Source organism: Petaurus breviceps, unplaced genomic scaffold (assembly GCF_028583685.1).
Source record: "Petaurus breviceps papuanus isolate PSGF00001 unplaced genomic scaffold, PetGlider_PUasm1.0 171, whole genome shotgun sequence".
Lineage (NCBI taxonomy): Eukaryota > Metazoa > Chordata > Mammalia > Diprotodontia > Petauridae > Petaurus > Petaurus breviceps.
The window spans coordinates 22,677,515-22,698,436 of NW_027185754.1; the positions used below are offsets into that span (position 1 = coordinate 22,677,515).

General features: G+C 39.1%; 1 protein-coding gene across 3 annotated transcripts in view; it reads right to left on the bottom strand.

Moving 5' to 3' along the window:
- Nucleotides 1-20,922, bottom strand: part of RALGPS1 (Ral GEF with PH domain and SH3 binding motif 1) — a 624,901-nt gene that overhangs the window by 416,258 nt on the left and 187,721 nt on the right. The window lies entirely within an intron of this gene.

The window sequence follows — 20,922 nt, forward strand, 5'->3', positions numbered from 1 at the left end:
TTTATTTTATGCTTACTATGTGCCAGGCATTGGGGTAATGTAATGAGATCTGCAATGAAGATCTCAAACCAATGGCTATCCTGTGGAAATCACCATTCCTTATAAAACAAAAAGGGGAGAGGCAGGGCTATTACCCACTGATCACTACTACAGAGTTCCCAACCTCTGAAGGTATTCTGCCCTAGATTTGAGGTGATCAGAGAACCAAGGGTCTGTGATAGGTGTTTTCCCACAGTGGCATCCGCACAGCTCTTGCTGTGAAAGTCTAAGCAGAAATTAGGTTATTATTGCTCTTAGTGGTCAACACCCATTTCATAAGGGAGAAGAGTAAGAACTTACACAATGGAATGAAAGGAGAGGAGGGGGAGTATGTCTGCAGTGACAGAGGCAATCGTATGTGAAGATATACTGGAGATAAGCCATATTATCGGTTCTCATGTGGAGGGGAGGGTATGACTCATCTTCTCATCATTCCATCAATCACATATACTTTAGAAGGAATAATTATGCATATTATAGAATAAAATCACATAGGAATAATGCCAAGAAAACATTATTCAGAATGAGATATAACTAGCAAGGATTGCTAAGGACACTAAAAACCGGGCCATAGCCGTCTCTTTGGAAACTACTGCTCTATGCTATCAAACTTGGGAGAGTTATGTTGGCAACTTACTTTTTCAGGTTAAATCTCTTTTGATTAGATTTTCAAGATTTCAGGAAAAAACATTTTTATTTGTTCTTAGGATATGGTTTTGGAACGATGCTTCATTCAAAAGGAAGAAAGGATAGTTACAGGGTGGGGGGGGCATTGTATATTAAGAAAACATATTTATGTGAAGAAATCCAGGAACCCAATGGGGGAAACACAGTGGAGAGTGCTCAGATAAAGTGCAACAGAAGCAGAAACAGCAAGAGTATTGTCAACAGAGTGCAGTACAGGTCATGTGGACAGAGAAGAAATAAATAAGGACTTCAGGAGACAGATCTTAAGCTTCATTTATAAGCATGACATATTAGTAATGGGGACCTTCAAATTATCCAGACACCAGATGGAACTCACTATTTACAAAATAGAGCCCCTGAGAATTTATTGTCTTGTCTTAATAATAATTTCATTATTTAAAAGCTGGAGGTACCAATATAGGAAAGCTACTTTTCAGGATCTGATTCTCACCAACAGGGAGGAAGAGACTTATGAGATAGAAAGGATGGAAACTCTAGTGGGAAGTGACCACTCCATTTTAGAATAGTGGATAGTGAAAGAAGGTAAAGATGGCCATCTGGTAGGTATCCCAAATTTTTTTTAAAGATTTCAAAAAGTTCAGAGAAAGGATAGGTAGGATTCCATGGGCTGAAATTCTAGAGGGTATGGCAAGCTCTCAAGAACGAAATGTTAATAACCAAAAGAAAACAATTCCAATGAAGAGGAAAGGGGTAGAGGGTTGTTTAAAAAGATCAATGTGGATACAAAAGTGACTCATTGATTCGATTTTTAACATACATATGTTATCAATCACAATCACACTATTAGATAACTTGGCTTAACTGTTTGCAAAGAATGTATTTTGTAGGGGTTTTATTTGAATGTTTTCTGGCAACTGGTTGATATACCAAAAACAAATTCACCAATAAATCAAAAAGAAATAATAGTAAAGATAAGAAGGAAAGAGAGAAAAAGAAAGGAAAGGAAGGCAGGAGAGAGAAAAAGGAAGGAAGGGAGAGAAAGAAGAGAGAAAAAGTAAGCAAGGCTAACAGGATGATTACAAAAGAATACTGTAGCACAGTCTTGAAGGAATAATTATGTATATTATAGAATAAAATCACACAGGAATAATGCCAAGAAAACATTATTCATAATGAGATATAACTAGCAAGGATTGCTAAGGACACTAAAAAAAGAGGGAGAGGAGGTATAGCTGCTCAATTTGGCTTATTTGGCTTTTTTCCCCTCTACCAAAGAAAATCATATTTAGATCAGAAAGCCAAAACAAAACTGTATAAAAGGGAGAGGCATGGAGATATTAAGACAGTATTTAGCTGCCCTTGATTAGTTCATGTCACCAGGCACAGACAAATTATATTCCAAAGCATTGAAATAATTGATGTACATGATTGCTGAACACTGTCAGTGATCTTTGAAAGATCACAGGGAACAAATAAGATGCTGTAGACAAAATCTGAATTTATCAAGGCTGGGTCATGCCAGGCAAACCTCAGTTTCTTTTTTGACATGGTAATTAAGCTGATAGGTCAGGAAACAAAACTGATAGCTAACCTGGATTTTAGCAAGAAATCTGATAGTCTCTCGTGTACTTTTTATGGATAAGAAAGATGTGGACTAGGCAATAGGACAATCAAAGGGACTGTGAATGGGTTTAATAATTGGATCCAGGGGTGGCCAGGTAGCACAGCAAGTAAGAGCACTGGCTCCAGTGTTGAGAAGACCTGGAGATCGAATCCTGGGCTCAGACACTTAGCACCCACCCAGGAACACCTGGCCGTGTAACCTTGAGCAAGTTACTTAACCCCAATTGCTTAGGGGCGGCTAGGTGGCTCAGCAAGTAAGAGCACTGGCTCCAGTGTCGGGATGACCTGGATCAAATCCGGGCTCAGATACTCAGCACCACACCCAGAAATAACTGGCCGTGTAACCTTGAGCAAGTTACTTAACCCCGATTGCTTTAAAAAAAAATAATAATTGGATCCAAAGGGGCAGCTAGGTAGCACAGTGAATAGAGCACTGGCCCTGGAGTCAGGAGGATCTGAGTTCAAATTTGGCCTCAGACACTTAACACACACAAAAAAACTAGTCATGTGACCTTGGGCAAGTCACTTAACCCTATTTGCCCTACCTTCCCCCCGTCCAAAAAGAAAAAAAGAAAAAAAATTGGATCCAAAAATCATTAATGACTGAATGTCAGCTTGGAAGACAGTCTCTGGTGGAGTGTCCCAGAAATCTATACTTGGTCCTGAGTTAACATTTTAATCCATAAATTTGAAAAAAGACTTAAATGGGAGGTTTATAAAATTTGCAGATAACAGAGAGACAGCTAACACACTAGATGACAGACTCATGATTCAAAAATATCTCAACAGGTTAAAAAAATATGCGGCCAAATACTAACTACAAGATGAAATTTAATAGGGACAAATATAAAGTCTCAAACTTGAATTCAATGAGCCAATTTCACAAGTACACGATGAGTGAGGTGTGGTTTGATAACAGATCATCTAAAAAGAATTTGGGAGATTCAGTGGACTACAAACTCAAAGTAAGTAAACACCATGATAACGTTATCTTGTTCAGTCCTGTCAAACTCTTCATGACCCCATTTGAAGCTTTCCTGGCAAAGATACTGGTTTGCTATTTCCTTCTCCAGCTCATTTTACAGATGAGGAAACTGAGGCAAACAGTGACTTGCCCAGCATCACACCGTTAGTAAGTGTATGAGGCCAGATTTTAAGTTAGGTCTTCTTGACTTCCAGGTCCCGATTCTATCCACAGCGCCACCTAGCTGCCCAATGCTATCTTAGGCTACATTAATATATGGATAGTGTTGATAGCTCCACTGTTATTTGCTGCTCTGGTCAAATCACAGGTGGAATCCTGTGTTCAGTTCTGGGTCTCACATGTCAGAAAGGACATTAGAAAACTGAAATCTGCTTAGAAGAGGGCAACCCGGATTGAGAAGGGTCGAGTTTATGCCACATGAGAATCAACTGGAGATGTTTTATCTTAGTCAAGAGAGGACTTATGGTTAATAACACAGCTGTCTTCAATTACTTAAAGAGACAGTATATGGAAGAAGGACGAGTCTTATTCTGCTTGGCCCTAGAGATTAGAACTAGCAGTAAGGGATGGAAACCACAGAGAAAAAGATTTAGGCTTGAAATAAGGAAAAGCTTCCAAAGAAAGCTGTCTAAATACAAAATGGGCAGCCTTAGAAGGAAATGGGTACCCCTTCTCTAGAAAGCTTTATTTTCATAGATGTTGAATGGCTGGAAATATTGTAAGTGGTATTCTTGGTATGGTATGGGTTGGATTGAATGGCTTCTCAACAATATGATTATTATAAAGTTCCTTTCAACAATATGATTACTTGATTCTGATGTTGAGTATCTGGTTTACCATAGAACCAGCTTTAGGCCAATGTCTTCCTTTGTCCAAATCACTAAAATGAGAGAGCTGCCAAGGAGAAGTTCTTTATACAAGATTTCGTAGGCTAAAGAAATAAAATGGTGCTCAGATAACAGCCTCTCACAAAGAGGAACAGATGAGAGGTAACCCAGAAGCCTGGAGCTTAGAATTTTAGATTATATGATTTACTTACATATTTTAAAATAAATTCATTGATTTTTCTTGTTTTTATAACCATCATTTCCAGATATCCACAAATACCTCAGCAGTGAGCTCAATTTCATAATTAAAGAAACATGGTTAGACAAAACCAACCAATACTGTGCCCACATCTGAAAACACAGGCAAAATTCTCTGCCTAGAGTCCCCCATCTCTCTAATGAGAGAGAAAATATTCACTTGTCCAGCCCTAATTTCTCTCCTAAAATTCAGTCTTGTTTCTCCAACTGCCTATTAGACATCTTAAACTGGATGTCCCTTAGACATCATAAGCTTGCCATGCCCCAAGTTGAACTCAATGTCTTCTTCCCCTGCCTACCGAAATTTTCTCTTACTGATTTGCATATTATTGTCAAGAGTAACACCATCCCCCCAGTTACCCGGGCTCACAATCTGAGCCTCTCAGGTTCTCAGCCTCTCACTCTCTTTAACCTCATATATTCAATCAGTTGTCAAGCCTTGTCGTTTTTACTTTTGTAACATCTCTCACATTCCAGACTTATTACAATTCACTCGCCTCCACATACTCTTTGATTCAATGACACTGGACTCCTTATTCTTCCTTGTACATAATGCTCCATCTCCCAACTCTAAACATTTTCAATGACCATCCTCCATGTCTGGAATACTCTCTCTCCCCTTCTCTGCCTCTTAGCTGTCTTGGATTCCTTTAGGTCTCACCTACTGCAAGAAGAGTTCTTTCATCTTAGTGTGGTCTTCTAGGTCCTTGGGTGAAACCTTTTGACTGAGTCCAAGTTTTATAGAAAAAATCCTTTCTTTAAGGGGATTTCTTCTATGAAGTTTGGATTTAGTCAAAGGGTTAAACTTGAAGACCTAGGAGGTCACATGTGACCTTGAGATCACAGGTTCCCCACCTCTGTTTAGCGCTTTCTAAGACTACCCATAGTTATCCTGCGTGTGTATATATACATATACATATATACATATACACATATATAATTTGTGCAGAGTTGATTTCATATTGTCTCTCCCATTACATTGTGAGATTTTTGAGAGCAGGGACTGTTTTTTAATTCCAACCCTTAGAACAGTGCCTAGTATGTTGTAGCTGTTTAATAAATGTTAGTTGGATGACTGACTGTTCTCCTAGACCAAGATCAATTATTACAATTACATACAACTTGGTCTCCTCTTAGTCTGTCACAGAATAATCTGCCAACTCAAAACCATTCATCTGGCCAGGACATTTCATAGTAACACCAAAGAATACTAATTTCTTTGTTCCACCTCCTTTCTTACTTTTCTCTCTTTTAGCCTTGAATAATAACTTACATTTTACCTTCCTCACAGTAAACCCTGTGAAGCAGACAATGAAAGAATTATTCCCATTTTACAGATGAGGAAACTAAGCCTTAGGTAGAAGTGATTTCCCAGTGACCACATAGCTTGTAAGAGTCAGAGTCAGGACTTGAAACCAGATCTTCTGTTTCTAAATCTGGTGCCCTTACTATCAGGATGATTACACAAAGAGAAAAGTAAAGTTAAAAGTTAGGAGTTGTGTTCTCACAGCCTCTGAAAAATGGCAGCAGAGGAAGGAAACAAGAAAGGACAGGGCTGGATATGCCCTTAGAATGGAGAACATTGGAGCACACAACACAGAATGTCAGAACTGGAAGGAACCTCTAATAGAGGACACAGAGTGTCAGCCCTGTGGGGAAAAAAAAACAAGGGGTTTTAGTGGAACAGTATGATATGGCAACTAAAAAGGCTAATTCCCTCTTAGGCTGCATTAACACAAGCATAGCACCCACAATAAAGATGATAGAAGTCTTGCTGCCTTCTGCCTTAGTCATTTCAGTAACCACATCTGGGTTACTGAATACAGCGGTAGGCAGCATCATGGAGAAGGTCACCAATAAGCCAGAAAATATCAGAGAAACCAGCCTACAAGGACTGGTTAAGGAACTAGGGACGTTTAGTCAATGGATGAATCAATTAACACTGATTATTAAGAATCAACAAACACAATAAAAGCAAGCACCTACTATGCGACAGATACTATGCAAAGTGCTGGAGAAATAAAGAGACAAAAGACAATCCCTTCCTACAGGGTGTTTACAATTTGATGGTATTTTAATATTGAATCTGGAGACGGGCAGTTAGGTGGCAAAGTATAAAGAGAACTGGCTTGGAAAACTCATCTTCCTGAGTTCAAATCCAGCCTCAGATACTTACTAACTATATGACCCTGGGCAAGTCACTTAACCCTGTTTGCCTCAGTTTCCTCATCTGCAAAATGAGCTGAAGAAAGAAATGGCAAACCAATCCAGAATCTTTGCCAAGAAAACTCCAAAATGGTGTCACAAAGAGTCAGACATTATTGAAATGACTGAACTGGAGAAGAATTAGAGACAATGACTGTTGTCTTCAAATATTTAAAAGGTGGATATTGACATGTTTTACTTGGTCTGGGGGGCAGGATGAAAAGCATTGGGTAGAGGGTCCAGAGAGGCAGATCAGGGCTCAGTAAGAAGGAAAAAAAGTCCATTGAGTTGTAAGAAAGTAGAATGGGCTACTCTGAAAGGAAGTCATTCCCTTATCACTAAAAGTATTAAAGTGATGTCTACTAGTCAGGAACGTTGTAGAGAAGAATCTCCTTCAGGTAAGGATGGAACTAGATGTTATCTGAGGTCCTTTTCAACACTGGCAGTCAATAAACATAAAATGTTATCATATAGAACATATATGATGGCTAGGTGATTTAAATAGAGTTCTGGACTTGTCAGGAAGATCTGAATTCAAATCCTGCTTCAGATACTTACTAGCTATATGACTCTGAGGAAGTTGCTTAACTGCTTTTGGCCTCAGTTTCCTTTTCTACAAAATGGGGATAATAATAACACCTAACTTCCAGGGTTGTTGTGAGACGGTTTATGTAAAGCACCTTAGAATTCTGAAACCATGTAGACTGCTATGAGAATATTAGAGCTGAAAAGGAACCTTTGACATCATCTAGTTCAACCCACAACTTTCTTTTACTGGCTATTAAAAAATAGTCATATTGGGGCAGCTAGGTGCTGCAGTGAATAGAGCACCAGCCCTGGAGTCAGGAGGACCTGAGTTCAAAGTCGGCCCTAGACACATAACACTTACTAGCTGTGTGACCTTGGGCAAGTCATTTAACCCCAATTGTCCTGCCCTTCCCCTTCAAAATAAAATAGGCAGATTGTAAGCTTCTTGTAATCAGGGTTTAATGTGACATCCATCTAAAAAAGTATCTTCCAAACACTAGGCACTTAAGTAATGTTTGTTAGATTGAATTGGATTGACTTTCCAGGTTGTGCTGTTCACTGAAAATCTTCCTAACTGTAACAGGAGCAAAAAGGAAATGGTTACAGAACAAGGTGACTTAGTAAATGGAACCCAATGCTGACTTCCAACATAAATCTCCAGTAGGAACAGATCCCTGCCTTCATTCTATCACAAAGAACTGCTTTGGTTCCCACCTGTCATGGCCACCCCAGTGCCTGAGAAGGGCTATTCCTGGGGTAGCTAGCTCAGTTCTAGCAGGATGTCCTCGAGAATGCTGCTCCAATTTTTCCCAGTGAGTGGGAAGAAAAGAGCACCCGGGAGACTTCCCATCTGGAAAGGAAATATTTTTCAATGTGTTCTTTGCTGAGAGTTTTCCCCAATGAACAATACATGGAAGGAATAGGTGGACTGAAGACTGATATGGGGAAGTTATATAAATGCCCCAGGAAGTGAACAGGCTGTAGCATTAGGTATGAATTTCACCACTATTCTGCTAAGTAAGGCAAACTGTGCAAATAGACTTCATATGGGTCTTGAAAGGTGGGTGGGCAGTACTCTAATGAATGGTAAAAGGGAAGGTATTGGGGGCCAGAACCTCTTGGAAGCCAGAGGAAAGAATGTGCATAGGGGAAGGCAAACAGATGGACATGACTACATACAAAGGCAGGCCGTGGGAGAGGCATAGCTGAAAGTAAAAGATGTCCTGGTGCCCATGTTGGGGAAGTTATGGATCATGAGATCACAGGATTTAGATCTGAAGGTAATTAAGAGATAATTTAATCCAACTTCTCACATATGAGGAAACTGAGGCCCAAATTGGAACTCACAGGGATTAAAGCCCAAAGTAACACAGGTGTTAAGTGAGTCAGGACCCCTGACTCCAAACCTGTTATTGTGTTGTTGAGAGGCTATCTGGAGGAGGATGAGCAGCCATCGGTTTCAAGGAAGAAAGAAGGAAGGAGCTACCGCAGATGATGAGGAAGGTGACTTTGATAAAGATACTTAGAAAGGGGTTCTTAACCCATGTTGTGTCATGGACTCATTTGACGGGCTAATTAAAATGATGTCTCCTTCTTAGAATAATGTTTTTAAGTGGATAAAATTAAATACATAGGATTACAAAGAAAAGTAGTAACATGGAAATAGGTATAAAATATATTTTAAAAATAAATTTACAGACCTTGGGTTAAAACCTCTGGAATAGACAAAAAGAAGAAATAGAGGAAGGGAAGATAAAAAGAAGCAAGAAACGACCAGCATCTAATAAAAAAAAAATAACAACAGGGATGGAATGTCAAACAGAGAACCAATACTTCATTCCTCAATTCATTTAGTAAATGTTTACTGAGCCTCTCCTAGGACTGTGTAACCATTAAATAACTCCCATTTCTGTACCATGCTTATAATAATAGCTAGCATTTACACAGCACTTTGGGGTTTTTTTTTAACAACTAGAGAAGAGAATTAGAGACAATGACTGTTGTCTTCAAATATTTGAAAGGTGGACATTAGACATATTTTACTTGGTCTAGGGGAGCAGGGTGAAAAGCATTGGGTAGAGGGTCCAGAGAGGCAGATCAGGGCTCAGTATGAAGGAAAAAAAGTCCATCGGAATTGTAAGAAAGTAGAATGGGCTATTCTGAAAGGAAGTCATTCCCTTATCACTAAAAGTATTAAAGTGATGTCTACTAGTCAGGAATGTTGTAGAGAAGAATCTCCTTCAGGTAAGGATGGAACTAGATGTTATCTGAGGTCCTTTTCAACACTGGCAGTCGATAAACATAAAATGTTATCATATAGACCATATATGATAGCTAGGTGATGCATTTTTTGCAAAGCACTTTACAAATATCATCTCATTTGTTCCTCACAACAACCCTGGGAGATAGGTGCCATTATTCATCTCATTTTACACATGAGGAAACCGTGGAAGACAAAGGTTAAGTGACTTTCTCAGGATCACACAGCTAGTAAATGTCTGAGGTCACATTTGAACTCAGGTCTTCCTGACACCCAGTCCAGCCCTCTATCCACCATACCACCTACATAGTGCTTTCCTCACCACATTCCTGTAAGAGAAATCAAGCAACTGTATTACTGAGGCACAGAGAGAGAAAGTGGCTTGACCACTGTTACACAGTCAACAAATATTAGAGCTGCAATGGGAACCTAGGGGTAGAATAAAGCCCTGGCCTCCACATCAAGAATACCTGGGTGCAAATCCTGTCTCTGACACCTGCTAGCTTTGCTTAAGGCATTATCTCTAAGGATAACAACAGCACCTTCCTTACAGGTTTCTTAAGAGAATCAATGAGACAATGCATGAAAAGTACTTCGCAAATCTTATAACACTTTGTGACTGTGAGTGGTGATGATGATGATGATACCGCGGCCACCAATGATGACAGTGATGAGTCCTTTCTTCACTACCCAGGTGACATTATTCAAGTCACTTCCTTTTTTTAGAACTAGTTTCCTCAACTATAAATTGTGGGGACTGGACTAGATCAGTGGTTCTGAGACTTTTTGGTCTTAAAATCATAAAAATTATTAAGGATATTTTGTTTTTATGGGTCATATCTATGATATTTCCTTCTTTGAATAAGTGTATCAAATTAAATACATAGGATTACAAAGATACTTACATGGAAATAGTTATAAAAATATTTTTTAAAAACAAGTTCACAAGACCACATGGATACTTTCCATATTGGAAATTAAAACATATCAGCATTATCATGAAAATAGTTTTGACCTTGTGGACCCCTGAAAAGGCCTTGTGGACCACCCAGGAGCCCTGGACCACTTTCTGAGAACCTGTGAACTGAATGGTTACTAAAAGGCCCTCCAGAGTTAAATCTTAAGGTTTTATTGAATACTGACTGATAATGTCTATTGGATGGTAAAGAGGATTTCTGCTCAGGTATGGGTTAATGAAGAAGACCTTCCATTTCTGAGATTCCATGAGTCTGGTACTAGCTGTAGAGAATTGTTAAGGTACTAGGAGTAATCATCCTGACAGAAAGTAATGAGGCTTGATGCTAGAGGAGTCTGGGGAGGGTCCTTCAATGGCCTAGAGAAGTCAAGAAAGGCCTCAAGAAGTTGCGATGTTGAACTGATGCTGAGTGAAGTGAGTAGAACCAGGAGAACACTGTACACAGTAACAGCAACATTGTGAAATGACCAATTTTGATAGACTTAGCTCTTGTCAGCAATAAAATGATCTAAGACAATTCCAAAAGACTCATGATAGAAAATATTATCTACAACCAGAAGAACTATGGAGTCTGAATGCAGATTAAAGCATACTACTTTCTCTTTTTTATCTTTCATGTTTTTTCCCCTTTTGTTCTGATTCTTCTTTCACAACGTGACTGAAGTGGAAATATGTTTAATATGAATGTACATGTATAGTCTATATCAGATTGCTTGCCATATTGAGGAGGGAGGAGGGGAGGGAAAGAGGGAAAAAAATTTGGAACTCAAAATCTTATAAAAGTGAATGTTGAGAACTACTTTTATATGTAATTGGAAAAAAATACTATTAAGTAGGGAAAAAAAAGAAATTGCCATGTTGGCGATTCTGCCCTTTGTGAGGTGGGGAAGGTAGAAGTTAACTTGGCCTTGACAGAAGGAAAGAAACCAAAATATGTGAAGAAACAATGTCAGTTTAGCAAACAAGCCTTCTAAGTTGGGGGGAAATAGTGTGAGGAAAGGTTTTGAGCAGCAAACAATAATGATAATGACGATAACAGCTGAAATGCATAGCACCTTAAGGTTACAAATTATTTTATATCTATCCTTGCGTTTGGATCTCACAACAATCCTACAAGGTAATAACTACAAGTATATGTGGCAGCTAGGTGTCAGTAGATAGAGCACTGGCTCTGGAGTTAGGAAGATCTGAGTTAAAATCCAGCCTCAAATACTTACCAGCTGTGTGACCCCAAGTCACTCAACCCTGATGGCCTCCAAAAAATAAAAACAAACAACAACAATAACACCAACAAAACCAACAAAATTACTACAGGCATACTCAGTCTTTCAAGATTCTCCCAAATACTTATGCACATTTTTATAGCCCTTTGGACATAGTTCCAAATTGCTCTTCAGAATGGTTGGATCACTTCATAACTCCACCAACAATGCATTAGTGTTCCAATTTTTCCACATCCTCTCCAGCATTTATCATTTTCTTGTTTTGTCATCTTAGCCAATCTGACCGGTGAGATATGGAACCTCAGAGTTGTTTTGATTTGCATTTCTCTAACCATTAGTAATTTAGAGCATTTTTTCATATGCTTATAGATATCTTTAATTTCTTCCTCTGAAAACTGCCTGTTCATATCCTTTGACCATTTATCAATTGGGGAATGACTTGTATTCTTATAGATTTGACTCAGTTCTCTGTATATTTTAGAAATGAGGCTTTTATCAGAGATACTGGTTGTAAAAATTCTTTCCCAATTTTCTGCCTCCCTCCTAATTTTGGTTACATTGACTTTGTGTTTGTATAAAAACTTTTCAATTTAATGTAATCGAAATTATCCATTTTGCATTTCATAATGCTCTCTATCTCTTGTTTGGTCATAAATTATTCCCTTCTCCATAAATCTGACAGGTAAATTATTCCTTGCTCTCCCAGATTGCTTACAAAATAAGTCTTTCTATCTAGATCGTGCACCCATTTAGAATTTATTTTGGTATAAGATATAAGATATTGGTCTATACCCAGTTTCTGCCATACTATTTTCCAGTTTTCCCAGTAGTTTTTGTCAAATAGTGAGTTCTTATCCCAGAAGTTAGAGTATTTGGGTTTATCAAACAGTAGATTATTATAGACATTTACTATATTGTCTTGCATACTAAGCTATTCCACTGATCCACTACTCTATTCCTCAGTCAGTACCAAGTGGTTTTAATGACTGCTGCTTTATAATACAGTTTAAATTCTGGTATGGCTAGGGCACCTTACCTAGCATTTCTTTTCATTAATTTCCTTGATATTCTGGACCTTTTGTTCTTCCAGATGGATTTTGTTACTATTTTTTTTAGCTCTATAAAATAACTTTTGGTAGATTGATCGGTATGGCACTAAATAGGTAAATTAATTCAGGTAAAATTTTCCTTATATTAACTCAACCTAACCATGAACAACTGATGTTTTTTCCCAAATGAGATATTGTTTACAAAATGCTTGTCCCTTTCCTCTCCCCTAATGAGAATGATTTCCTTATTTGGCTTATTCATGGACTCCGTCTGAGGAAGTTTCCAAAAATATGTCTAGAGCAGCAGCTGTAGTGCAGTAACACTGGCCTTGGCTCTGAGTACTAGATCTTCACTATAATAGCCAGGTGACTTCAGACAAATGACTTCTTCTCTTGGATCTTCAGTCTTCTCATCTGTACAATGAGGATGATAATCCTTCTACTTCCTACCTCTAACAATCCCTAAGATTGTTGTGAGACTCAAAGAAGATAATTTATGTTGTATACTTTTTAAGCTCTAAAGTTGTTGTTGTGTTTGTCTTTCATTTTTGAAGAGGATCATGGCATCAGAGAAATGATGACATGACTTGCAGTAGACTTTGATTTGAGTGAGGGAGGACTGTGCAATGTCACCAACCTCACTTTCCCCTCCAGAGCCATCTGGATCCAGTGACCAAATATTCATCAGGATGACTCGGAGATGACTCAGGATGCAATGGGAGACCATGGAGGGGACCCAGCTAGTTGGGTAACTCAGCTTGTCCTCTCCCTCTCCTTTTCCTCTCCAAAGGAAGGTAAAATTTGATGGCTAGTAGTTGCCCACTTAACTTGGGTTATTGGCTAGATTCTTTCCTTTTTTCCTTCTTTCCTTCCTTCCTTCCTTCTTTCACAAAACCTTAAACCTAGTTCACTCTGAAGCTCATAGATTGGACCACAATCTTCCTTCCCAAGCTCCACTGAATGGCTGTATTTTGGACCCTCCAGACTTAGAATGAATGTCAATGGTAACTGTTTCTCTCTGGAACAGCAACCCTCAGGGTCTTCCCCTCCCAGAGTGATTTTTTTTTCTTTTTTTTTTCCCCTAATTAGGCCATCCCTTCGCTCACTTCTTAAAAGGCCTATTCACTGAATGGGCTTTACCTCACTCTAAGTAAGTTCTAAAGTGTAATGTACATGGAAATTATTATTCAAGAACTATTTCTCAAACCTGAAAAGACTTACATAAACTGATGCTAAGTGAAGTGAGCAAAACCAGGAGAACACTGTATACAGTAACAACAATACCATATGATGAAAACTCTAAATGACTTATCTGTTCTCAGCAATATAATGATCCAAGACAATCCCAAAGGTCTGGTGATGAAATATGCTCTCTGCCTCCAGAGAAAGAACTGATATTGTCTAAACACAGACTGAAAAATACTGTTTTTCTTTCTTTCTTTCTCTTTCTTTCTTTCTTTTTTATTTACTTACATTTTTTTGGTTCAAGTCTTTTTTTTTTACAAAATTACTAATATGGAAATGTTTTGACATGATTGCACAAGTATAATCTCTATCAGATTGCTTACTGTCTTTTTTTTGAAGGCAGAATGCAAGGCAATGGGGTTAAGTGACTTGCGCAGGTCACACAGCTAGTAAGTGTGTCTACTGTCTGAGGCCACATTTGAACTCAGGTCCTCCTGACTCCAGGGCCAGTGCTCTATTCACTGTACCACCTAGCTGCCCCAAGAATTGCTTACTGTGTTAAGGAGGGAGAGGGAAGAGAGTAAAGGAGAGAAGGACAGAATTTGGAACTCAAAACTTAAAAAGAAGAATGTAAAATTTATTTTAACATGTAATTGAGAAAAAATAAAGTATTTTTAAAAAGAACTATTTCTCATCAATTTGTTTAAAAAAATTAGTCTTGTTGCTTTATATGATGATGTTGCTCAGGTACCATATTTCTGTCTTCCTTCTCTCCATCTGAGAGGAGACAGCAGCTATCTTACTTTTCAAAGCTAACCCCTATTCTTGTCCAAGATCCTACCTGTTATCATTTCCCTAGGGTCCTCATTAATACATTTATACCCTTCTTCTGCATACCCTTTTGCCTTAGATATCCCTCTTGAGAAAACCTCTAACTACCATTCTTTTCTCTCTTTCATTTCATAACCAAAGTTATCCAACAACTCCTTTCCTCTGCCTCTGTTCTTTCATCACAGAATTTAGAAGTAGAAACAGACTTTGATGATCATCTACTCCAACCTTGTCATTTTTTAGAAGAGGAAACAGAGAAGTTAGTTAATTGCTCCAAGGTTATGCAGAATCTAATACTTTTTGGGCACTTAGGTGGCACAGTGAATAGAGCACTGGTCCTGGAGTCAGGAGGACCTGAGTTCAAATTTGGCCTCAGACACTTAACACACTTACTAGCTGTGTGACCTTGGGCAAGTCATTTAACCCCAACTGCCCTCCACAAAGCAAAAAAAAAAAAAGACAAACATGGCAGGCTTATCAAATCTATGGATGGTATGCAGCTCAGAGGGATAATTTAAATGATTGTGTGGGATAAAAGAGTTCAGGGTCTGAATCTGAGATCAGAAAAGGTCTTTATGCTTTCTCATGAGAAAGGGCCCTCCTCCCCTGTCACTCAAATGGCATCTGCCAGGGAGAGAGCCCCAGGTAGAAGCAAGCCCATGGTTATATAATCTTCTAATGCAGAAACCCAACCCCCCAACTGGCCTTCACTCTCATTGGTAGGGAGGTCGACCAACAACCTAAGTATGGAAATCTATCTTGGAGATAAAGGACATGGAAACATATGGGTGTCCAAAGCAAGGCCAGGAAAGCAGTTTTATCCTTTGGCATATCTTGTGCTGAGGGGGCACTGTCTCCATTGCTCTAAGTCCCAGATTCCTGTAAGGTCAGATGACCTCTAAACTTAGGCCTAGTGAATGCTGAAGCCATTCTAGATTTGATTTTTCAGAATGGGGAAACTACTGAAAATTATCCCTCACATGATGTATGACAGAATCTGGGGCAGCTAGGTGGTACAGTGAATAAAGTGATAGGTCTGGAGTCAAGAAGGCTGAGTTCTAATCCAGCCTCAGGCACTTTCTAGCTGTGTGACCCTGGGCAAGTTACTTAACCCCATTTCCCTCAGTTTCCTAATGTGTAAAATGAACTACTGAAAGAAACGGCAAACCACTTAAGTATCTTTGCTGAGAAAACTCCAAATGCGGACATGAAGAATTGGGCACGACTGTACTATTTGAACATCAGAGAAGTGATGATTATCAAGATACTCAATTCTGGTTCTATGTTGGAATGAAATGAGGCACTTGGAAGTTACTGAACTTTAACACAGGAGGTTTACTTTGCCCTAACAGCAAGGATATGCAACAAGGAAACAATAGCACTTCCCTCCACTGGCCCTTAGATGACCAGGAAGCTGCAAAAGGGAAGCCAAAGACAGGTCCTGGGGGCAGCATTGTCTTCTCTTTGTTAAAGCCTCCCCTTGTGGTACAGGAACAAGCTGGATCAGAGAACTGTTTGTCATGTCACACTACCATGGTGGGGAGGATTTTAGTGGAGGAAGGTTGATCTTGGGCTGTAAGTAGCAATAAATTATCCAGAGGAGGAAGATGATAGAACATTATAATCTACCCACTGAAACCACATCTGAAGTATTATGTTCAGTTACAGAACTGAGGTGTCATTTTGTAAGGGATAAATGGGAACATCTCCACAGAGAAGCAACCAGTATTACGAGGAAATAAGAAACCATCACATGAATAACAGTTGAAGGAAGTAGGGATGTTTGAATCAGAGAAGAAAATATTCATTTGGAACATGACAGTTGTCTTCATATATGTACAAGGCTGAATTGGCTAATTCCAGTAGGTAAGGAAATAGGAGTATCTGATCTCTAAGGTCCCTTTATATAGTAATGAACCATTACCAGGGGGTTGATTTTGGCTTAACCTAAGGAATAACTTCCAAACAATTAGTGCTATCAGCTGTTGAATTATTGTCCTATATCTCAAATTCTACATGTTCCAAACAGGAACTCTGGAGTGGCAGAGCCAACAAAAGGTCAGGGAGAGCCTAAGACAACTTGAGCTATCAGTAGGGGAGGCCTATGACACAGGGTGGGGGCTGCCCTGGAGCCCAGGCAGAGGCAGCACCAGCTGTGGCCTTGGAGGTGGTTGTGACAGCAGCAGCAGCAGCAGCAGCTTGGGAGATAACAGTTCAGAGACTGGGAAGGTGGGAAAACTTGTCAGAAAGAGACTGGATACAGGACTGGGAGCTTTTTGGCAACTCTACTGCCCATGTGTAGTTCTGGGTCACAGCTCCACAATGGAGAGTAGGGCTTGTGATCAGTCACAAGGGAACACGGGACCTGATCTAAGGCCAAGAGAAGCACTAGCACTTATAGCTGTAGGGAAACAGGGGCTCTTCCTGGGTATAGACCACAGTATAGATGAAAGCTAATGACTCCATGACAAATTAAGAAACAATCAAATAAAGTCAAAAGAAATGGGGAAAATAGAAGAAAACTACCTTGTTGGAAAATAGAGAGAGAAAAGATAATTTAAGAATTATTGGACTACCTAAAAGCCATGACAAAAAGGAGGGGTGCTAGACTTATTTCAAGAAATCATAAAGGAAAACTGTCCTAATATCTTAGAACCAGAGGCTAAAATACAAATTGAAAGAATCCAATTACCACCTCCTGAAATAGGTACTAAAATGAAAAATCCCAGGAATATTATGGCTAAATTCCTGAGCTCCCAAGTCAAGGAGAAATATTTGAAGCAGCTAGAAAAAAACAGTTCAAAGATTGTGGAGCCATAGTTGGGATCACACAAGATTTAGCAGCTTCCATATAAAAGAACCTAACGAATATAATACTTGGGGAGGGGGGATGGATATTTAATGATGCAAAAGACTTTCAAATATTCCTGATGAAAAGACCAGAGCTAAATAGAAAATCTGACATTCAAACACAAGATTCAAGAGAACCATATAAAGGTAAACATGACAGGGAAATCATAAGGGACTCAATAAAGTTAAATTGTTTACATTTCTATATGGAAAGATAATATATGTAACTCCTAAGAACATTATCATTATTAGGGGAGTTAGAAGAAGTTTACATATATAAAGGGCATGGGTATGAGTAGATTATGTTGCAATGATGAAAAAAATTTAAGTGGTGAAAAAGAGGGACTACTGGGAGAAGGGGGGAAAAAGGGGAAGCATAAGGAAAACACCTCACATAAAAGAAGTACACAAAGAAGAACTTTTACAGTTGTGGGGGAAATGGGAATGGTGGTAGGGAATGCTTGAAGGTCATTCTCATCAGAATTGATTCAAAAAGGGAAGAATATATATGGATACATATATATATATGGAAATACATATATAGGGAAATAGGAGGGGAAGGGGATAAGAGAAAGAAATAATCATAACTGTGAATGTGAATGGGATGAACTCACCCATAAAATGGAAGCAGAAAGCAGAATGAATTAGAAATCAGAATCCAACAATATGTAGTTTACAAGGAATGTCCCACTGAATGGGCAAGAAAAAGAACTAAGGAGAACCTCTTTCTTTAGGGACTTTTCCTATGCTTACTTTCCCTGGGACTTCCAAGAAGGGGTGAGGAAGAGATTTATTTCTCTCCCCCAGAGACAATGAAAGCCAGAACACATGGGAGCATGTCTTTGACTATCTTCTACTTTTTGTTTCCTTCCTGAATACAGTAGCAATCGACAACACTGAGAAATAGACACTTCCTGCCCTGGCAATTGAATTCAAGAGAGTGAAAGCTTTTGAGTTGGGCACTGACTGCCCAGAAGGAGATAATTCCCAGAAAAGTAGTATTTCTTGGAGGGAAAAAAAGGGTTCCCACCAGGAAGATGATGAAGCTGAACTGAAAGGATTGAGGAAGCCTGAGTCCGGCCCTTGCTGGCCACAAGACCTGGATTCTCGGAGTTGCTCAGACACATATTTTTCCCTTTCATCTCAGCCTGTACTATTCAGCAGTTCCACAAAATTGTCTTTACCTTCTCAGAGAGTAGAATGTATATGATAGGTTATATGTGCTTATGATTCTTTTGTGTTTTCAATATTTTCAGTTGGGGGATATATAAAAGTTAGTGGAGTTGTGAACAGGTTGAATCACTCTGGAGAACTATTTGGAACTATGCCCATTGGGCTATAAAAGTGTGCATAGTCTTTGACCCAGCAATACCACTACCGTGTCTGTATCTCAGAAATCAAAAAAGTAAAAGGACTTTCATGGACAAAAATATATTTTTAGCAGCTCTTTTTGTGGTGGCAAAGAACTAGAAAATGAGGGGATGTCCATCAAATTAGTGAATAGCTAAACAACCTGTGATATATATGTGATGCCCATCTTTTACACGGGGTACTTTTTTTTCTATAAGAAAGCATGTTACCCAATTTCGGGTAAGAGCCTAGACGTGAGCATACCTAAACTTTGTTTTAAAGATTTCCTTGGGACTACTTTAGGATAAAGGTAATGAGCCTAATCTTCCTTCTGCCCTCTACCCCCTGCTTTGGCCCCTTTCAGGATACACTTGGTCCAAGGGGCCCCAGAGCCAAAGCCTTTTGTGAGAGGGGGCTCTCTGAGACATAGGTAACATCTTAGGGGCTGTTCTGGTATCTGAATCCAGGATTTCTCACATTGAGCTGGATTACTATGGCATCAATAAAACTTAAAAAAATAATAATTCAGGAAGAAACCATAAGGTGGACAGACCCAAGAGGGGCAGGCTATATGTTACATGGTATCAAAACTGACATTAGAAACTGAAGGAAGTGAAGCAAGCAGATCCAGGAAAGCATATTATTATGTATAATGATTCCAACAGTGTAAGTGAAAAAAACTTCAACAAAAACAATTAAAACTACTACACAACATCCTACAAAATCTTGGCTCTGAAAGAGATACATGAGAAGGCATGTCCCTTTCTTTGTTACAGAGATGGGAGACTCTAGGTGTGGAACACAGTATATAATGCTATCAGCTTTTGATATGTTGGTTACTTTCGATGAATTGTTTTTTTTTTTTTATTTTTTGTTACAAGGCTCTTTGGGAATGGGTGAGAAGAAGGCTTCACTGGGACATGTAGGTGCTATAAAAAAGACATATAAATAAAAGTACTAAAAAAGAAACTGAAGGAACCAGTAATCAGGCTCAGAAAAGACTTGATAAAAGCAGGAACCAAAGTTGGAGCCTCCATGGAAGAGATAGATCAAAGACTATCCCAGGAAGCACCTCTTCACAGTCATCCAGCAAAATGAGCTCTGAAACTGGAAGCCAAGAAGCCAGAGGCATCAGAACTTAGAAGGCAAAGCTGTTGAGGGGAGTCTGGAACTAGAAGTCCAGGTGGGGAAGTTGCTGCAGTAACAAGAAGAGGAAAGAAAACAAACAGCACTTTGGAAGGGGGTGCTGGAGCCTTCTGGGCATAATAGCTTTCCAGAAATGGAAACAAAAGAAAACAACATTCAAGAACAAGCTGTTGCCCAACACGCAGAGAAGACCAGGGTAAACAAGCACATCACAGAGTCCTTCTGAGACAAGGCAGAAGAGATCAATGGGGAGAAACTGATGTAAATAAAATTCCAGATCATCTTGCCATGTGAAGCTCCCCTACTTGTCCATTACAGCCTACAGAGGGTATGGAGGAATAGTGATCAATGATTTCTATCATCCAGGTTCAACTCACCCTTCTTAAGCACCGAGTACAAAGGCAGAAATGAAATAGCCCCTATCCTCAAGGAGCTTACCCTCTATCAAAAGGGGGATCCAAGTGGTACACAAATAAATGTGAAGTAATTTCAAGTGGAAGAGAGTACTAATTTGGGTAATCAGAAAAGGCAAGAGATGCTACCTGAACTCTGCTCTGAGGGAAGCTAAGGAGTCTATTTAGATTAAGATCTGAGTTCAGATCCAACCTCAGATACTTTATAGCTGTGACCCTGGACAAGTCACTCTTATTTGCCTCAGTTTGTCATCTGTAAAATGAGAGTACACAGGTGAAGAAAATGTTGAACCATTCTAGTATCTTTGCCAAGAAAACTCCATGGACAAAAGTCAGACCATAGAATCAGACACAACTGAATGACTGGACAACAACAACACAAAGGATTCTACAAGGTGGATATGAGAAGGGAAAAAAGATCAGACCAAGGGAGGGGTCACTTAAGGGTAGAGAGTTAGGAAATGGAATGTTGTATGTGACTAACATCAGGCCAGTTTGCCCGTAACAATATGTGAAAAAGAATGTA